We start from the raw sequence: 19,734 nt of genomic DNA on the forward strand, positions 1-19,734 counted from the left end.
CAAAGTGCCTCTGGTTTCTTATTGCTGGGAAATATTCACTTGTCTTCATGGCTCTCTAGGACAGGATACAAGAGGACCTCACAGAAAATTTCCCTCCCATATGATGCTTATACTGTTGGAGCAGCGAATTCAGGAAGCTCAAGCTCCTCCAAATCTAACTACCTCCAGCTCCATGGACACAGGAAACAGTTTAACTCTCTCAGGCATCTTCACATTCCCAAATTCTCAACACATTTCAAAGTTTTCCAAGTCATCCCATACACACCTCCTTCGTAAAGCTTACCATTTGACGTGATGGACTTAGAACACGCTCCCCACAGTGCCAACAGTTCTCTCAAAAATGTCATTGCCAAATTTCCTCCCATTTTCATGTGTTTTGTCCATTTGTGTTTCTTTCTTAGTTGGGATCCATAAGTCCCATCCATAAACAGTTTTCTATCATTTCCTTTATAAATTCTGCAGGTAGTTAGCTTTAGCTCTCCATTTTATTGGCACTTTAGTACAAATGAGTCAGGAAGCATCACCTTCTACCAACCTGTAAACTAATTTCGATGCTATTCTTCTGATGCAGATCAAAGATGAATGCCACCTCTAAAGAAATAAATAGGCAAAAATATGTAAAAAGTATGTAAACATATTTGACAAGAAGGGATACATCTACATGATAAACTAATTTTATTTGTCTTAGATAGCTTTCCTCTGATGCCAATTTGTTCGCTTTTGGAAGAATTTTTGAATCTCAAATACAGGAAGTGACAGTTGTGGTCACAGAAACACTATAATTCTAACAAAGAACAAGACTATAGGTTAAAGTAGCACTTGGTTCGAGATTCCTAGGATCATCTTTTGGGAAAGTACATTCTTCTTGACTGGAATTCTTATCTAGAACCCTCAAAATGACCTCTATTAGAAAGCCTACCAGACTGACACAATTATTATTTCCTTCCATACTAGAACCATACACACACAACTGATATTGAAGTATGTGAACACAACAAAGTAACAGAAGGCAACATTCAAGAAAAAGGAAAACCAATGGGTATCAAGTATTAGACCACAGAAAGATCACAGAAGTCCCTAATCCTGCCTTGCTCATAACAGAATTCTCCAAATATGATTTTTAAATTTCTATATAAATGATATTTTTTCTCCTGGGACTTACTGTTACCTCTGTTGTGTTCTGTTGGCATGAACTCCTGCCATGTGGTTGGTTATTTGCCTCCTGTTGGCAAAATAGTGCCCACATGGTCTGCTCCTGCTCCTACACATGTGTTCTTCTTCCCCAACAAGGATGCTTGGCCAGGCCCACTCACCTTGATTTTCTGGTGCCTGATCTGTTATGCTGAATTAATTCTTGGCCTGCTTACTGAATCCAGTGACCTTTATTGTGCACCTGTTCTGGAGAAGGCACCGAACTGGACAGGACCTGTTTTTGTAGTAAGTGATAGACAATTTGAACTAGCTAGGTAGAAAGGGTGAACTTATAGGCCTATCATCCAGAATGGAGAGAGCCATAACTAATGCCACAGGAGCCAGGGACCCACTTCTTCAGGACTCTATCTTTCACAACTGCCTCTCTAGCTTCCTCCCCTCTATTCACTAACTTGCTCCTACATGTACTTGGGATGTACTGATACCCAAAATCATATCCACATGGATTTCTGAGAAAAAGAAGAAAAAAAGTCCCCATCGCTGTCAATTCTAATAGTGAATAGAAAATGCTGGAGGTTTTGGCCAGTGGATATTAGCTGATCGCCGGGTCAATCCCTAAAATACACTGTTCCTGGAAGGTACAGTGGCACTTCTAGGAAGATGGAGGTTTGCTGAGAAATCTAGAAAGCAAGTATCCATCAAAGGCACAATGCCAGTTTTGATATTAATGGGGAAAGGCATAAAAATTCTCTGTAGAGTCACTCTAGAGAAACTTGAAAACAAACTTCTGCTCTTACACTGTGCTACCAGGAAAAGAAAACTCCCCTGGTACAATTTGCCACCTGGGAACCCGTTACGTCATTAGGAGCTCTTTATGTCTTCACTTGGAAAGGAGTAAGGAAAGTTAGGTAAAGCTATATAGTACAAGGCAGCATTTCTGGGATTTCAATATTCACATACCTGTACAAGCCTAGCTACTTGAGGGCAGAGGTCAAGAGGATAATTGTTCCAGGGCAGCCCAGGCACAAAAGCTCACAAGTGTCCATCTCTAAGAAAGAAGTTGAGTGTAGTCATGTGTGCCTGTCATCTCAGCTATTGTAGAATGTATAAACTAGGAAGACTGTGGGCCAGACAAGGGTGCTGAGCAAAAAGTTTGACCCTATCAAACTAACTATGTGAAAAAGGTAGAGGCATGTCAGAGTACCTGTCTGGTACATATGAAGTCCTGAGTTCAAATCTCTGTGTTGTGAGCATACATATACATGTATACATATGCACTTACATACACATATATGTTTACATGCATAATGTGCATATACATACACACATGCATAGGTACATATAAATGTGTATGTGTTCATGTATGCATATATGTTTGATTTATTTAATTTGTCAAATTTCTTCCCTATAAAATTCATGCCAGGGTTGGGAAGGTAGCTTAGTGGTAGAGTGCTTGCCTAACATGCACAAAGCCCTGGGTTCAATTCCTGAGCACCACATATACAGAAAAAAACAGAAGCGGTGCTGTGGCTCAGAAGTAGAGTGCTAGCTTTGAGCATAAAGAAGTCAGGGACAGAAATCAGGCCCTAAGTCCAAGCCCCAAGACTGGCAAAAAAAAAAAAAAAGTCATGCTAATCTTTGAAGATTCCTTGAAAATGACATGACAGAAATTGTAAACGTATCTCTTCAGTAAGGGACATTAAAACTATAACTTTCTGGGCTGGGGATAATGGCCTAGTGGCAAGAGTGCTTGCCTCATATACATGAAGTCCTAGGTTCAATTCTCTAGCACCACATATATAGAAAATGGTCAGAAGTGGCGCTGTGGCTCAAGTGGTAGAGTGCTAGCCTTGAGCAAAAGGAAGCCAGGGACAGTGCTCAGGCCCTGAGTCCAAGGCCCAGGACTGGCCAAAAAACAAAAAAACAAAAAAAAAAAACTATAACTTTCTGTTTCAGGCATTCTGTGCTCAATTTTCTCTCAAAGTTTAGTCTTGTTCAGTCCTGGCTTCTGACTTTCCTCCTCTGGCCTCAGGACAAATAAAAATTTCCACCAGAGCCACAGTTTGGTTAATTAAAGGACTCCAGGCCCTTGATTATCCTCAATTTTTATTTTTGTGAGCTTGTGATGTATTACATAACTGAAACAAATGATTATAGAATTCTGATTATATCCAATTCCATGCTTAAAGTGAAAACAAATTGGACAGTACTCCCTTAGACAAACTTCACTTTTTAAAAATATTTTTATTATCTTTAAGTAGTTGTACAAAGAAATTGCCACTGAACACAGCAGTTTATGGATACAGTGTGTCTTGATCAATATCACCTCTTTCAACATTCTCATCCATCCCTCCCAAACTCATCCGTTGCTCACTTTTCTTAAAAATTTAGGATTATATATTGAATTTTTTGCTATTTAACAAAGTAGTTTATGTATATAACACATCTTGGTCTTCAACATTTTCACCCCTTTTAACCTACCCCTTCCTTTATTTTTCTTAACTTTGTGGAATATATAAGGAATTCTTGACTACATTTTCCTTTCTTACCCTTTTCATTTGTCTGACTCTCTCCCCTCAGCACCATTCCTCCACTTGCAAGTACCCATTTATTTTGTTGAGCTCTAAGTTAGTCTTCCTAAAGAATTATACTATTTCAGCTCTCCATAGAATCTATTATACTTGAGTTAACTCATTGGTAACCGATTATAAACCAAGTGTGTTTACCTACAGGTTTATAGGCACATTCTAGCTACCACAAATAAGGGGAAACATGCAACCTGTGTTTCTCTGGGTCTGGTGTACTTCACCTAATATAATTTTTCCAAGTCTTTCCATTTCTTTATGAATGGCTCAACATCATTCTTTGTGATGGATGAGGAGAATATCATTGTGTATGTATATCACATTTTCTTGATCCATTCATCCATTAAAGAGCATTTGGGCTCATTCCATATCTTGGCTATGGTAAATAGTGCTGCAATGAACATGGTGGTGTTGGTGGCTTTCCTGTAGCCTTCTTTGTGCTCTACTAGATAAATGCCCAGTGGTGACATTTCTGGGTCACAGAGCAGTTCTATGCTTATTTTTTTTGAGAAACCTCCATGCTGCTTTCCAGAATGGTTGAACAAGCTTATATTTCTACCAACAGTGTAATTAAGTTCCTTTTGGCTGCATCCTCCTTGGCATTTGTTATTATTAGTTGTCTTGGTAATGTCCATTCTCGCTGGAGTGAAGTGAAATTTCAGTGTTGTTTTGATTTGCATTTTTTTTATGGCCAGGGATGTGGAACATTTCTTTTTTTTTTTAAAGGAGCAAAAAACTTTATTCCTGCCATGGAGGTTATTTACAATCCACCCCAGACACTTAAATGTGCTACATGTGATTAATTTAAGCATGGAACATTTCTTCATGCATCTATTGGACCTTTTTTCTTCTGAAGTCTCTCTTTAAATCATTAGCCCATTTATTGAGTTGTTGTTTCTTTGAGGATTTATTTTTGAGGGTTTAAATCTTTGAGCTCTAAGTGCATTTGGGGTATGAAGCCCTTGTCTTACAGATAACTGGTAAAAGTCTTCTCCCATTTTGTGGGCTTTCTATTAAGCTTTTATCTATGTCCTTTGTTACTCCTGTGTACATTCACCCACATGCTTCCAAGCATTCATCTGTTTCTCATCAAGTAAAAGCTCTCACTAGTTTTTATTATGCATGTCTATTGGTGTGTGTAAGTGTAATGTTTGCTTATAAGTTCTATATGCTATCGTTTTATAACTAGAACTTTATTTATCTACTTATTTATTAGAAAATTATTTAGTAACTACACATGGAGATTAGAATGGTGCCTGCAAAGGCTTTTTTTTTTCTTGTGGCAGTCTTGGGGCTTGAACTCAGAAGCTAAGTGCTGTCTCGGAGAGTTTTGCTCAAGGCTAGTGCTCTACCACTTGAGCTATAGCTCCACTTCCAGTTTTTTGATGGTTAATTGGGGGGAATAATCTCATAGACTTTTTTCTTGGACTGTCTTTGAACTGTGATCCTTAGATCTCAGCCTCCTAAGTAGTTAAGATTACACAGGTGAGCCAGGAGCTCAGGACTCCTAAAGGCCTTTTAATTCTTTTCATAGATCTTTTCCTCAAATCATTTTAATGCAAAATTCAAATTGGTAGCAGGGAAATAAAAAGAAAAACAATGAGTTTAAGAAACTCTCAGTAGTTAGCTCAAAAAGTCAGATCAATCATAGCCAGCCAAGGAGAGTGTCAGAAAAACAGACAACAAGCGAGGCATAGGCAAGAAAAATGTTCTCTAGTCCTCCAGTGTCTTCATAGTCTTTCCTGTGTAGGGTAACCATATGCCCCAATTTGTCTGAGACAATCCTGGTTTATGCCTGTTATTCTAGCTTCCCTTCCATTCTCAAATATGACTTAGTTTGGATTATAAATTATGGGATCCCCCTATGATCACTGTATGAAGGAAACCAGTGACTAAACAGTTGGTGTTGGGGCTAACATTTGGAGCAACTGGAGGAATATAGAACAGGAATACTAAATCACCATTCATCATTTATTCACTCATTTACTCAAGAACAGTTTAGTGAGACTCTGCCTGTTCCCCGCCCTGTGCTAAGCTTTGGAAACAGTGATGCATCATGTATGGTTTCCGGTAAGTGGGGGTGGGGGGAGGTTTAACAAACTAAGGAATCTATTTTGCAGATCCGAACTAAAGATGAATTGTATGATCTAGTTTTGTTTTGTTTTTTAATTTGGAGGACTTGATTAAGCATCATAAACTCTCTGCCTACTCAATCATTCACTGACAAGTAAGTGTTAAGTTAGCATATCAAAAGCACATCCTCATTTGAAAAGAAAGATTAAATACTTGTCTACCAATGAAGAACAAAGCAAAGGACTGTGTGGTTAATAATGGATTTGGTCCCTGGATGGTCAGTTCAGATAATTAAGCAAACAAAGCCTAGTACTGGAAAAATGATCTAACTTGATGATTAGCATGATTTTGAATTCAAAAGATAATTTCACCACCTCCATCTTTACTTAGGCAAAGAGATAATGTATATAACAGATCGATCACTAGCAATTTTCTGCTCATTATGCACAAATCCTCTTCATCAAATTTCCCACTCAGCATGCACCTTGCACCAAAGCAAACGCAAGCAGCATGTTGCAACCTGAAGCTACTACTATTCTTTCATTTAAAAGTAAACCACAATTCCTTTGAAGAGTTTGAACAACTAATATTCCTTTGGTAGTTTTATTTAGACACATTTTTGCAAGGAGTTTCTTTCTCATTTACTAGAGATCAGTATTCTTAGAAAGACTCTCATTGGAAACCCCAGGGGGAACTTTGGAAATGTCAGGAGCTTCTTAAATGGTGTGAAACCCACTTACAGCTTATTTCTTATAAGCTTTGATATGGAAATTTCAGGGTGAGTACAAAAAAAAATAGATCCAGTGGCAATAGAAATGCTTTGTTTGTGATATGACCCATAGTCAATTAAGACTCAAAAAGTTATGGTTTGATCTCTATGATTATCGCCCTTGCCTTGGTCCTAGGTTTTGCATATCTATGATTACAAAAAAGGAATGGACAGGTAGGAGTAGAAGAGGAATGCAAATTGTTTCCAGGAAAATAAATCAGTGGTGGCCAAAAGACTATAAAGGTAGATGAAAATGATTGCATCATTCAAGGATACATACACTCATGCTTCCATAGAGAGTTACAAATCAGAAACTTCTTTCTCTACACCTCTGAATCATCCTCCTCCTTTTGTTCTTCCTTCTCTCCCTCTCTTTTTTTTTAACCTTTCTAAAGCTTTTCTCTTTATTTGTAAATTGAAGATGTATTAAGGTCTGATGTGCCATTATGCAAAATAACCCCTTAGCTCCTTGAGTCTCTGGAAAATACAAGGAAATATTCTGATATTGATGAAAGTCCTTTTTTTTTTCTTTTTGACCATTAAATCTAAGAGTCATTGGTTCTTGCCATTTCACTTTCTTCCAAGTATTTCCTGGGTCTCACATCTTCTCTCCTCTCCTCATTCTTTCTTTCTTCCCTCTCTCCTACACCCCTCTCTTCTCCCCCATTCCTACCCCTTTTGTATCTTCTCTTCATTTTTTCCTCTCCTTTTCCTCCTTTCTTCCCTTCTTCTCCCTCCCCCCGCCACTTGTTGGTATGGAGGTTTTGTACTAAGAAGGCTCACACTTGCTAGGCAGGCATTCTACCATTTGAGAGTCACACCCCAGCTCTTTTTACCTTGGTTTTTCTGGTAGGATCTCACCTGCTGTCCTGGGAAAAGTCTCAGACCACAGTCTTCCTACTTCCACCTACAAGTACCTGGTGTGGTAGGCATGAACCCCCATGCCCAGTCTGGGTCCCTTGTTTCTTTTATAATGACTTAGATTCACTTATTCAATAAGTATTTGAATAAGTATTTGCATACCTATGATTACAGAAAAGGAATGGACAGGTAGGAATAGAAGAAGAATGCAAATTGTTTCCCGGAAAATAAATCAGTGGTGGCCAAAAGACTATAAAGGTAGATGGAATGACTTGATTGCATCATTCAAGGATACATACACTCATGCTTCCATAGAGAGTTACAAATCAGAAACTTCTTTCTCTACACCTCTGAATCATCCTCCTCCTTTTGTTCTTCCTTCTCTCCCTCTTTTTTTTTTAACCTTTCTAAAGCTTTTCTCTTTATTTGTAAATTGAAGATGTATTAAGGTCTGATGTGCCATTATGCAAAATAACCCCTTAGCTCCTTGAGTCTCTGGAAAATACAAGGAAATATTCTGATATTGATGAAAGTCCTTTTTTTTTCTTTTTGACCATTAAATCTAAGAGTCATTGGTTCTTGCCATTTCACTTTCTTCCAAGTATTTCCTGGGTCTCACATCTTCTCTCCTCTCCTCATTCTTTCTTTCTTCCCTCTCTCCTACACCCCTCTCTTCTCCCCCATTCCTACCCCTTTTGTATCTTCTCTTCATTTTTTCCTCTCCTTTTCCTCCTTTCTTCCCTTCTTCTCCCTCCCCCCGCCACTTGTTGGTATGGAGGTTTTGTACTAAGAAGGCTCACACTTGCTAGGCAGGCATTCTACCATTTGAGAGTCACACCCCAGCTCTTTTTACCTTGGTTTTTCTGGTAGGATCTCACCTGCTGTCCTGGGGAAAGTCTCAGACCACAGTCTTCCTACTTCCACCTACAAGTACCTGGTGTGGTAGGCATGAACCCCCATGCCCAGTCTGGGTCCCTTGTTTCTTTTATAATGACTTAGATTCACTTATTCAATAAGTATTTGAATAAGTATTTGCATACCTATGATTACAGAAAAGGAATGGACAGGTAGGAATAGAAGAAGAATGCAAATTGTTTCCCGGAAAATAAATCAGTGGTGGCCAAAAGACTATAAAGGTAGATGGAATGACTTGATTGCATCATTCAAGGATACATACACTCATGCTTCCATAGAGAGTTACAAATCAGAAACTTCTTTCTCTACACCTCTGAAACTCTCTATACCTTTTGTTCTTCCTTCTCTTTTAATTAATAGCATTATTATTTACTCTAAGACACCTAATCAGGGAAATAAGAGTTAGTATCAATTCTTCTTTACTTTTCATTCCCATTCTTCTTTAAATCTTTTAATTCTAATCTTCACAGGTTGCAAACTCTGACTTCCCTTTTTCTGTTTCCCTTCCACTGTCCCATAAAGTGCTTTTATGTCTTCCCAGGACACTATTACATTTGTCCTCACGATTTCCCAGCTTAGCTTTTTGTCTTTTCTTCTACAGAGGTATTTATAATATTTCATGATCATTTTACTTCATGATCATCTCTCTTCAATTATAACTCTTTTTTGACAGAGCTATAATGATTTGGTCTCAAATTCCCTCCCCCAAATTATGTTCACTTATTCAGGAGCTGCCCTATACCCAAGGCCTGATGATTAGCATGGTTTTGAATTCTAAAGATAATTTCACTGCCTCCTTCATCACTTACACATAGAAACATTTGTGCTGCAAACATATCAACCACTTTGAGGTCTTCATGACTATTTATACTCTTTCATGAATCTAGAAAAAGTGTCTGCTACTTCTCTACCTGACAAACTCCTATGTATCCTTCATGACCCCACTTAACTCTTTTACAAAGTCACCACTGAGTTTCAGTGTCAGTTATTCACTTTTTGTTGTCTTCATAATCTTTCATAATTAATTTCAGTACAGCATGCATTACACATTACCATACTTGTATCTTCCAGAAGACTATAGAAATCACTTTCTTTTCTTATTATCATTATGCAGGCTCTAGGCAGCGTTTGAAAAATGGTATGCTCTTTAAATATTCACTGAATAAATTATTAAACATTTCAGTGCTAAATAATATAATTTGTGAGAGCTAATAAAACTTTTGCCTCTCAACTATTGCAAGGAGATTTATGTTTTATTTTCCTCCATACTAGAATGTATTTGTATTTGGGCAGATGATGTGTGTTTGTTGCTCTACTGCTTCATGACACAGAATAAAAAAATAACCAGGAGACCTGCAAAGGCAGGACAAGATTCTTCCAGAGAATGAGAATGAGAAGAGCTCAAGGGTGGAGCAAAATCCCTTCTCAGGTCTTTAACCAAAGCAATGTGATAAAAGGTAGATCTGGGAGATGACAGCACTATTTTCTGTGACCTGAACTCAATACCTAGGAAATACAAGTGGGAGCCAATCAGCACATCTGGAAAGGATGTCTCTAGAAAGAGCTATCCTTTGCTGAAAGAATTGTCCAGGAGTCGGTTTCCTGGAATGTGCTATGGGTCTCCAAAGAAGATTCCATGGCTCACATGACGCTAGCTGCCATTCAACCTACCCTAATCCTTAGTTAGACAAACCAAAAACCTTGTGACTTATGTCTCCCCAACAGAGCTGTTGACTCCAGCCTGGTTTCAAGGATTCTTAAGAGTCCCTAATGCACCTTTGAGTTTCCACCACTGTTAGCTAACCTAAAACTCTCAAGGAACAAAGATGGAAGCACAAATTTCTCTTCATTTGGCTTTCTTATGTGTTTAAGTAAAGAAATTGCCTCTTGACTAGTAATATCAAACTATGTCATAATTTTCAAAGTACTTGGCTCCTAGATCATGTTCCTCCAATTAAATTTTTAGTATTAATTCAGAACACACAATAAACAAAGCAGTAAACATTCTGGCTAAGGTGGAAATAGAGTCCCTAGACCCCAACTAGTCAGCCTCCCTCAGAATGGGTTTCAGGATTTATCAAAAGACCTCATAATATACTGACAACCAGAGTGCAATTGGATTTCCAGCTCAACCTTACCATTGTAGAACTCTTATCTCTTCTATCTCCATCTCTCCTTCTATAATCAATTCTGTCTCTACTGGATGATTCTCACTCATATCATAAGCATGAAAGCACATAATTTTCTAACACTCTTGCCCTATTTCTTTTCTCTTCTACACAGAAAACAACAAGAGTAGATTAACTTTCTTACCTACTGCTACTTCTATAGTCTACTGGGCTCTGATTACTTCTTTCTCTCCCCAAAGTACTGAGGTCTGAGTCAACATTATCTCTTGCACAGACTTAATCAATGGCCTCTTATGTAGTTGTAGTTGGGTGTTTTTTTGGTCTCCACTCTTGCCAGTCTACTAGCTAGACTCTACAGAGCAGCTGGACAAATATTTTAAAAGCATAAATTAGATCATAAGCACTTGATTCCTAAAATATTCCAATGATATCTCAATCATGTAGAATAAAATGGAATGCATATAAAGTCCTACAGATTTTGCCTTCATTCTGTTTCCCTAGCTTTTATTCAGTCCATTCTTCACTCATCTCTCACAGCCTCTCTTCCTGCTCTTCCTTGATGCTTCTACCCTCAGCATTAATCTGATGCCTCTCCAATATGCTTTGTTCCATTTGAGTATCATTTTCATCGAGGAAATCGCCTTTGACTTTTAACTTAAAGTTGTCCCTTTGTTTTCATTTTGCCTTTTCTCATTTAGCCTGTTTATCCTTATATGCCAAAGTCCATAACTGATCTATTATCACATCTCTGTACATATGTGTCTTTTATCAAGATTTAAGCTGCATGAGTAATAAGTCATATCATTCTGTTTATGAAAATGGCACATTACCTGGCTCAAATCTTGGTACAGGATCTTAACATATAACTTAAATGATAGACTGTGTCCATTTGAAATCTTCCAATGAGAAAATTGTAGAAATTAGCTTATAGTAACAGATGCATAACTTTGTGAATAGACTAAGAAACCCATTGAACTGTGCCTTTTACTTGACAGAAATTCTATGCTATATGAGTTACCTCTCCATAAAGCTGTTTTTTAATTGAAAGCAAGTTACTTCATCTTTAAGAGCCTTTGTTTCCACATTTGCAAGCTGAATAATATTATCACAGAGAAGAAAGCATCAAATGTAACTTTCAGAAATTTCTGTCCATTTGACTATGATAATTCTAATCAGCCCTCAGCTGTTAAATCTCCCTTTCAGTAACCCCTGAAAAATCACCTAGACCCTCAAATAACAAAACAAATGCCACACTGAATTTTCTCACTGAAGTCAATCTATGGAGAAATAGAACCTACAGAAAGAGAGTGAAAGAGACCGAGAGAGAGAAAGGAGAAGGAGAAAGAGAAGAAGAAAGTAAGGAGGAAGAAGAGGGGAAAGGAGTCATTTGAGTGGTTGGAGCCACCTGCTGGAGTCTTCTATTCCCAGCACAAGAGACATGTGCCAGAGACAAGCTGTGTTCACTTGAAGCTTCTCTATAATTGAATTTACTTTATCCGTGAGAGATCTTCTGAAAACCAGCCCAGTCTAAGTGAGTACCCTAGCCCTCTTCGGAAGTTTAGCAGTAAAGTTCCATACAAGTAACTGACTGAAAGAGTGTGGCAGCAGAGACCCATTCCTTCCCTCCACACAAAGGACAGGTATGGGTGAGAAACAGGACTAGAGACTTCTCCATACTTCACCTGTCCCTGGGGTGCTGTCATAGGACCCACAGAAAATCCTGAGGAGGGCAAAGCACAGGTTCCATGGTGCTTTCTATCCCACTAGTATCACTGCACCTGTTCAAACAAGGTCCTGAAGTGGAAACTGAGACTGGAAAAGACAGATCCATTTCTCTGTTAGAGCCCAGTGGGCAATCATTCTTATCCTCAACAAGGAAGATAACCTTTTCATTTTCTTTCATGGGTGTCTTTTGCTATCTTCTCCTTTCCATATTCTCTTACTCTTAATGTTTATGTCCTTTTGCAATTCCTGGGAATATTATCTTCTCCATAAGAACTGAAGCACATTAAAATGGTGAGACAAAGGACAAAGAGTGAATCAATGCAACAAGGATACTCTCAAGACAATATGTTGGAAATTAACTGTACAACTTGGGGGGGGTATTAGGGGAGGGAAAGTTGGAAAAAAATGAGGGAGGGGGTAACAAATTTGACAAGAAATGTATTTATTTACTACATTATGTATGTAACTTTAACGGGTATGTGCATCACCTTGACAATAAAATTAAATTAAAAAAAGAACTGAAGTACGTACCTATCCATGTGTATTTTGTGAACTTGCAGATCTCACACTCTACTCTTCATGTCTCTGTCTTCTGTTTCCTTATCCCTGTCTTATTCTATATTGTTGATATTTTATTTTAACCCCCATTCAATACCTCTATTCTTCTACTCCCCAATTGTAACATATAAAAACAATATCCCCATGAATATATAACAGGATTGGTTGTGTAGGTAATACTGCTAACGTAATTTTGCTATTTTTAAATCTCTGACTTGGCATCCAATTGGTGAATTTGTTAGTGCTGAGATGTATTTCCACACCAGCAGTGAGAAAGGGCAATACCTAATCCTGTGAGAATATAAAGAATAATCCAATGAAAAGATTAGAAAAGTAAAACTCCAAACCAAGAGAAATAAAAGGGATATTAGAAATTATAGAAATATAATCCCTCCAAAACCCAACAATAATACAAGAAAGGATCAGAGTGATAGCAAAATGGAGGAAACTCCACATACTGAACTCAAAGGGATGATAAGAATGATAAAGGAAATGAAAGAGGAAGTTTATTTTTAAAAATATCAGTGAAATCAAAGAGCTAGCAACAAGCAAACAGCTAAATGCATTTTTAAAATATTCAAATAACTAAATGAATACCAAGCAAATACAAATAAGAAGCTAAATGAGCTCAAAGATAGTACAGATAAGCAGTTATAAGAGATTAAAAAAAGACACATATAGGGGGGAGGGGGGAATGAGGGACAAGGGAACAAACAGTACAAGAAATGTATCCAGTGCCTAATGTATGAAACTGTAACCTCTCTGTAATTCAGTTTGATAATAAAATATATATATCTTTATTTAAAAAAAGACACATATAAACAAAGATAGGAAGTAGCCAAGGTAATGATACAGAAATCCTGAAAAAAAAAATCCAACTGAAGTCCTAGAGATGAAAAACATAATGGAAAGCCTCTTTAGCAGAGACATGAAATAGAAGATAGAATTTTCAGAGATGTATGATAGAGTAGACAAAGCAGAAGAAAATACAGATGAAGGATTAAAGAAATTTGAGTGGAATTTTAAGGAATTCTAGGGTGCTATTAAAAGACCAAATGAATTGTGGGTATTGAGGAAGGTGAGGAGGTAGTAGCTAAGGGAATATGAACCCTGGTCAATAAATCTCACATAACTTCCCCAATCTTGACAAAGTCCATCCAGGTACTAGTGGCTTTTATTTATTTAATTTAAAAATTATCTTTAAGTAGCTGTTCAAAGCTTTCAATTCAACATGTCAGTGCATGAATGTAATAATAATCTTGATAAAAGGTGTCAAATCGAACATTTCAGTGACATCAGATAAAGAGGAGAAGGGAGAATGCAGTCAATAATTCAATGCATTATATGACAGAATTAGGAAACGTAAGGGAAGAGGTGGGTTGAGAGGAATGGTTGAGAATGTTTTAGACAGAGGTGACATTGCCCAGATATATTGTATTCATAAAGTGCTTTGTTAAAAAAATGCAACTATTTGGTACAACTACTTAAAGATTAAAACAAAACCAAAAGATTATTTAATCAAAAATACCCATCTGTATTGGGACATAGCAAAAGCCCAGAGTGCCATATTTTAATAACACTATGATCCTGCTTCTGGATTTTACTTTATTGCATTTTCCCAGTTACAAGGAAAAAGCATATATATTTTTTTGTAATAAAATCAGTAGCGTTTCTTGTAAGAGCTCCGTGAGAGTCACAGGTTGTGCCTGGGTGCCATATGTGTAGCTCTGCCCCACTCAGTGATTTCCCAGTGTTTCTGCCCATTATTCAGGGGACCTCAGGATGAAATCTTAAGCAGTTCCACAAATGTTTGGAATACTATGTCAAGATGTCTATTCCACTATAAAATATATGCAAATATTTCATTAAAAGAAGAAAATTTCAGTGAAAACAATTTCCCCCTTCATTTGTTAATTAATTAGAGATCAATTAAGTATAAACTCTGCCTAGAATGACCTTGAACTCTTGCCTCTGCCTCTTGAGGAGTGAAAAATGCAGACATTTGCCCCCATATCTGGCTGAGCTTTGGATAGTCTGGATATTAATCTTTCATCATATGAATTTCCCCCATTCGGTCACTTATTTATTCTTTCTGGTAATTGTTTCTTTTGACGTGTGGCTGATTTTTAATCTAAAGCAATCCCACTAGTTAATTCTGTTTCCTTCTTTAATTTTTAAAATTTTATTGTAAGGGTGATGAACAGGGGGCTTACTTTACTCCCTGAACTATTAGAGTCCCATTCAAAGAAGCCATTGCCTAAACTCAACTTCAAGAGTTTTCTCTATATTTCCTATAATTGTTTGAAAGTTTCTCTCCTTAGATTAAAATTTTAAATTGACTTTTGTTCATCATGAGAGAGGAGGATCAAATTTCAGTCTTCTACATGTGAATATCCAGTTTTCCTGGCACTCTGTTGAAGACATATGTTTTTGGTTCCTTGGTAAAGAATCAGATGGCTGTAGATGTGTGGGTTTGTTTCTAAATCTATCCTATTTCACTGGCCTATAAACTACAAAAAGCCCCGCATTTGGAGTGGTTATTTTAGTGATGGAATCTAGTGAACTTTCCTGCTTGGACTGCCCTCTACCCAAGATTTTGTGAATCTCAGTCTCCTTAGTGGCTATGATTATTAGGCATGAGCCATCAGTGATCAGCCATACCTGTTTCTGTGCCAGTAATATGCTGTTTATTACTAGGGTTCTATAGTATAATTTGAAGTCAGATATTATAGCTGACATCTCTCTTTTTGCCAGGCTTGTTTGGGCCATTCAGAAACTTTTGCTTTCGTGTGTACTTTTTGATTGTTAGTAACCAGTATAGACTCTGGATGCTATGATGGAAGTTGCTGTTCAGGATAGAAGATGTGAGAAAGTCTAAGAACTCTGTTTAATAAGGTATAACCAAAACCTTGCCACTTTCCCCTCTTAATGTTTGCTGAAACCTAGGTTCAATTCTAAGTTTTCTGATGCTGGGAAACACCTTTCAATCTGTAGTTTTCTCAGAGATGTTGTGAAACTAGTATCTTCGGACAATATCAGAAAAGATGAGTGACATGGACATGTCACAGCCCATGAACACGTACATAGCATTTGAGACTCTCCTTTGGCATTTGCTGGTTTTAAATTGGGTGTGGAAGCTGTATTAGACCTGTGGTTAAAACAACAAACTGACAAAGTGTTGCCTTAAAATTTTTTCTTATATAGTTAATACTGTGGTATTGCCTTTCTTCACACTAAGAATTTCACTTTAGCTTTGTTGTATTTTGCCCTGTGTAAGTTTTTTTTTTTGGGGGGGGGGAAGTCCTGGGGCTTGGACTCAGGGCCTGAGCACTGTCCCTGGCTTCTTTTTGCTCAAGGCTAGCACTCTGCCACTTGAGCCACAGCGCCACTTCTGGCCGTTTTCTGTATATGTGGTGCTGGGGAATCGAACCCAGGGCCTCATGTATATGACGCAGGCACTCTTGCCACTAGGCCATATTCCCAGCCCCACTGTGTAAGTTATTTTTAAGATAACATGTTCCTGCCCTTTCCTGTGTTAAGTGCCTTAGGAAAACTTTTGGTCAAATTTTATAAAGTTCTACTCTGTTATAGCTTATTTATTTACCTCTATGATGAATCTCAAATTCCTTGTCTATAGACGTTGCTACTGTGGCCTTCTGTGCCTGCTCACATTTTCCTTTCTTGTCTAGGAAGTAACCCTCAGTCTGATCAGGACCTAGTGTTGGGGTGGAAGGAGCCAATGCTCCCATGCCAGATGGGTTCATGCTTTGGAGAAGTGGACTAACTCCATCTTCCCTAGCAATGACAGCAAGCTTACAACTGGTCCTCAGCCTTGGTATGTAGAATGACTTCCACGTTCCACTTCCTACTTCTAGTTTTCAATTCTTCAGCCCTGTTTATTATGGCAGTGCCTACATACAGAGTGGGAAATCTATCAGCCACAACCAAATAAGACCATCACATTAGACTTCTCCAATTCTTTCTTCTGTATCTTAATTTGTGGCTGGTTTTGCCACTACTTGGCCTAGTCTGTCCTCATTCTCAATTCTCTGTGTTCTGTAATAAGCAGTTGTTGGACCCTGAAGAGTGCTTGTGAAGTAGAAGTAGGCTCCTTCTAGAGCTTGTCTGGCAACAGGAAGGAAATAGTGGAAACTTCAGGCATAGATATATGTAGAATGACAAACTGAGAAAATTATTATGAGTTACCTCTATGGTGTTCTTGAGATATGTGCGTAGAAGAATAACAGGAGGAAGCAGGGAGATACCAGAGAACAGAGAAAGAATATAGTGGGTTTTACAGAAGAGTGAAAGTCTGAAAGACTGAAAGCATGGAACAAACTCCTGAATATGTCATTTGATCCTTCAGATTCTTAATTTTATCATCAACAAAATGGATAATAATGTCCCTAGCTCTAAAGGTACTGAGATTGGGCTAACTTCTGTTAAACATCTGGCACAAAGAGAGTGCTCAGTAAATATTAACTATTAGTTATTATTATTCAGCTGAAGTGTGAAGGCCAAGTAGGGGGCAACCATGCTTACATTCTGAAGGAACAGTATTTCAAGATGGAACAGTAGTTTCAAAGATGGTAGCTTATAGAATCTATCAGAAGACCAATGCTGCTAGAACTCTGTGAGTGAGTGAGTCGGCTGGAGAATGAGGTGGGTGGGACCATATGGTTGCTGTGGGCTTTCTCCAGCCGTACTTAGCTGCATGAGTGCCAGCCTAGGGAAAGCAGATGCTGGATTCCTCCAGAACTAGTTTTTTCCCCTACAAAATAGGAAAGAAAGGATGAGGATTTTCAGAGCATATATGATAGAGTGGTTCTAATGAAAGAAAACCTAAGGTAGAGAACATGAAAGATAACTGAAACTAACAAATAGACCAAAATTTTTAAAAAGAGGAAACAGATTAGTGACATCAAATTTACAGGAACATCGTCTCTATAGTGTTTGAATAAGAGACCTAGAAACATAGTAGGTTAAGGTAGAAAAGTAAGGTCTCTGTCGCTAAGATTTAGAATCTTTAAGATTTTGAAGGCAGTTTTATCTCTGGAGTGTCAAAAGCCAAGGTATGACTCTCACTCAGATCATATGGCTGAAAAGGGATGCTAATCAAAGTAACTGGTGTGGAGACAGTTAAGGAACAGAGGAGCTAGGGTCTTTGAGTTACCCTATGCATCCTACCACTAGCCAATAAGGTAGCTTTGTGCAAATTAGAAAATGTGCCCATTTCTTAAAATGCCTTATCATCACCTGCAAGACTTTGTCAAATTATCTATGCAAATCAATGATCTCCATCACTGAGCAGTCCTCTGGCTAGCACAGTTCTACCTGTGTTGAACTGCATGTGGGAGTAGAAGTCAGGGTGAAGATTAAGTTGTCCCAGGGATTAAGTTTGGTAGAAATTGATGGAAATTGACCAGAGGCTATTGTCTGAGAGTTAAAAGGAGGGGCAATGATGAGGAGCCTAGTGGAAGAAACCTGAGAGCTTTGTTAAGATGGAGAAGAAATGATGGTGTAGAAACAAGAAGAGGGTACAGGAAGAGCACACCAAGCCCACCTGTGTGATATTTAGGGGAAAAGCAGGCTCAGTTCAGAAGAGAAATGGCAAGTTCTTCATTTAGCTCAAAATTTTCTCCTCCATAAAGTATTTCCTAGTTTTTCTCAACTGGAAATATTTTTTTCTTCCCTAAAATCTCTGCCAAATAATTGATATATTTTTACCACCATATGTTTTGCTGTTTTAACTATAACTCATTTTGATAGGTTCTTGTCTACCTTAGCCAAATGTTTGCTACCGTCTGGTACCTCTTTGTATCTACTATAATGCTGTCTTCATTTATTTAGTTGTAAAATGGACTTAATAAACGTTAAGTGAATGGATAAAAACTACTTTTTCATTTTGTTTCCAAGTCCTAGTAGAAATAATTGTTCATGTTTTTGAATTAGTTGTATGTATATTTGATCTACAATCATTACAAATATAAACTTTGGGTATGTGTACCAAAAAACTGTATTCATGAGTGTTGTCTTTTTTCTCTTATCAGAGTTATTCTTTCTTTTGTTGCTTTCTTCTACTGACAGCAATAATTTCATACTCTTGATAATAGTTTCATTAAAAGAATCCCTTTATGGGAGGCAAGCACTCTTGCCACTAGGCCATATTCCCAGCCAAAGAATCCCTTTATATCTTACCTTTTTTAAAGCAAAAACCATTTTGTTCTTTTAAATGGTTATTATACACAACAATGAATGGGAATTGACAGTTTTCCTTTGTAATTTTAAAGATATCTTATTCTTTTGAATATTTAGAAATCTCATGCTATTATTTTGTTATTAATTCAATTACATATTTTGATTTATAAAAATTTGGAATAGTGACATTTATCTTGTTTTGAGGACAGTCGAAATTCTGAATAAGTATTTGGACAACATGACATAGAGTGTGTAATTGTTTGATATTGTTAGATTAGTCTTCATCATGATGATACAGCATACATTCACTTTGGAACAGTAAATGAAAAGTTTACACATTTCTTCTTTGGTTTCTTAAGAAATAAAGTTTGGTTTCTAAAACATAAAAAAGAGCTTCTAGTTTTTAAATAAGTGATGCTAGAAAACTGGAAATGCACATGCAAAAAGTTTAGAGACAGAGATTCCACCCATTAAAACTAACTCAAAAACCAGGTACTAACTACTCAGGAGACTGGGCTCTGAGAATCACAGGCCAAAGCTGGCCTGGGAAGGAAAGATCATAAGACTCTTATCTCCAATTAACCATCAAAAATCTGGAGGAAGGGCTGGGGATATAGCCTAGTGGCAAGAGTGCCTGCCTCGGATACACGAGGCCCTAGGTTCGATTCCCCAGCACCACATATGCAGAAAACGGCCAGAAGCGGCGCTGTGGCTCAAGTGGCAGAGTGCTAGCCTTGAGCGGGAAGAAGCCAGGGACAGTGCTCAGGCC

This window comes from Perognathus longimembris, chromosome 9, assembly GCF_023159225.1.
Source record: "Perognathus longimembris pacificus isolate PPM17 chromosome 9, ASM2315922v1, whole genome shotgun sequence".
Taxonomy (NCBI): Eukaryota; Metazoa; Chordata; class Mammalia; order Rodentia; family Heteromyidae; genus Perognathus; species Perognathus longimembris.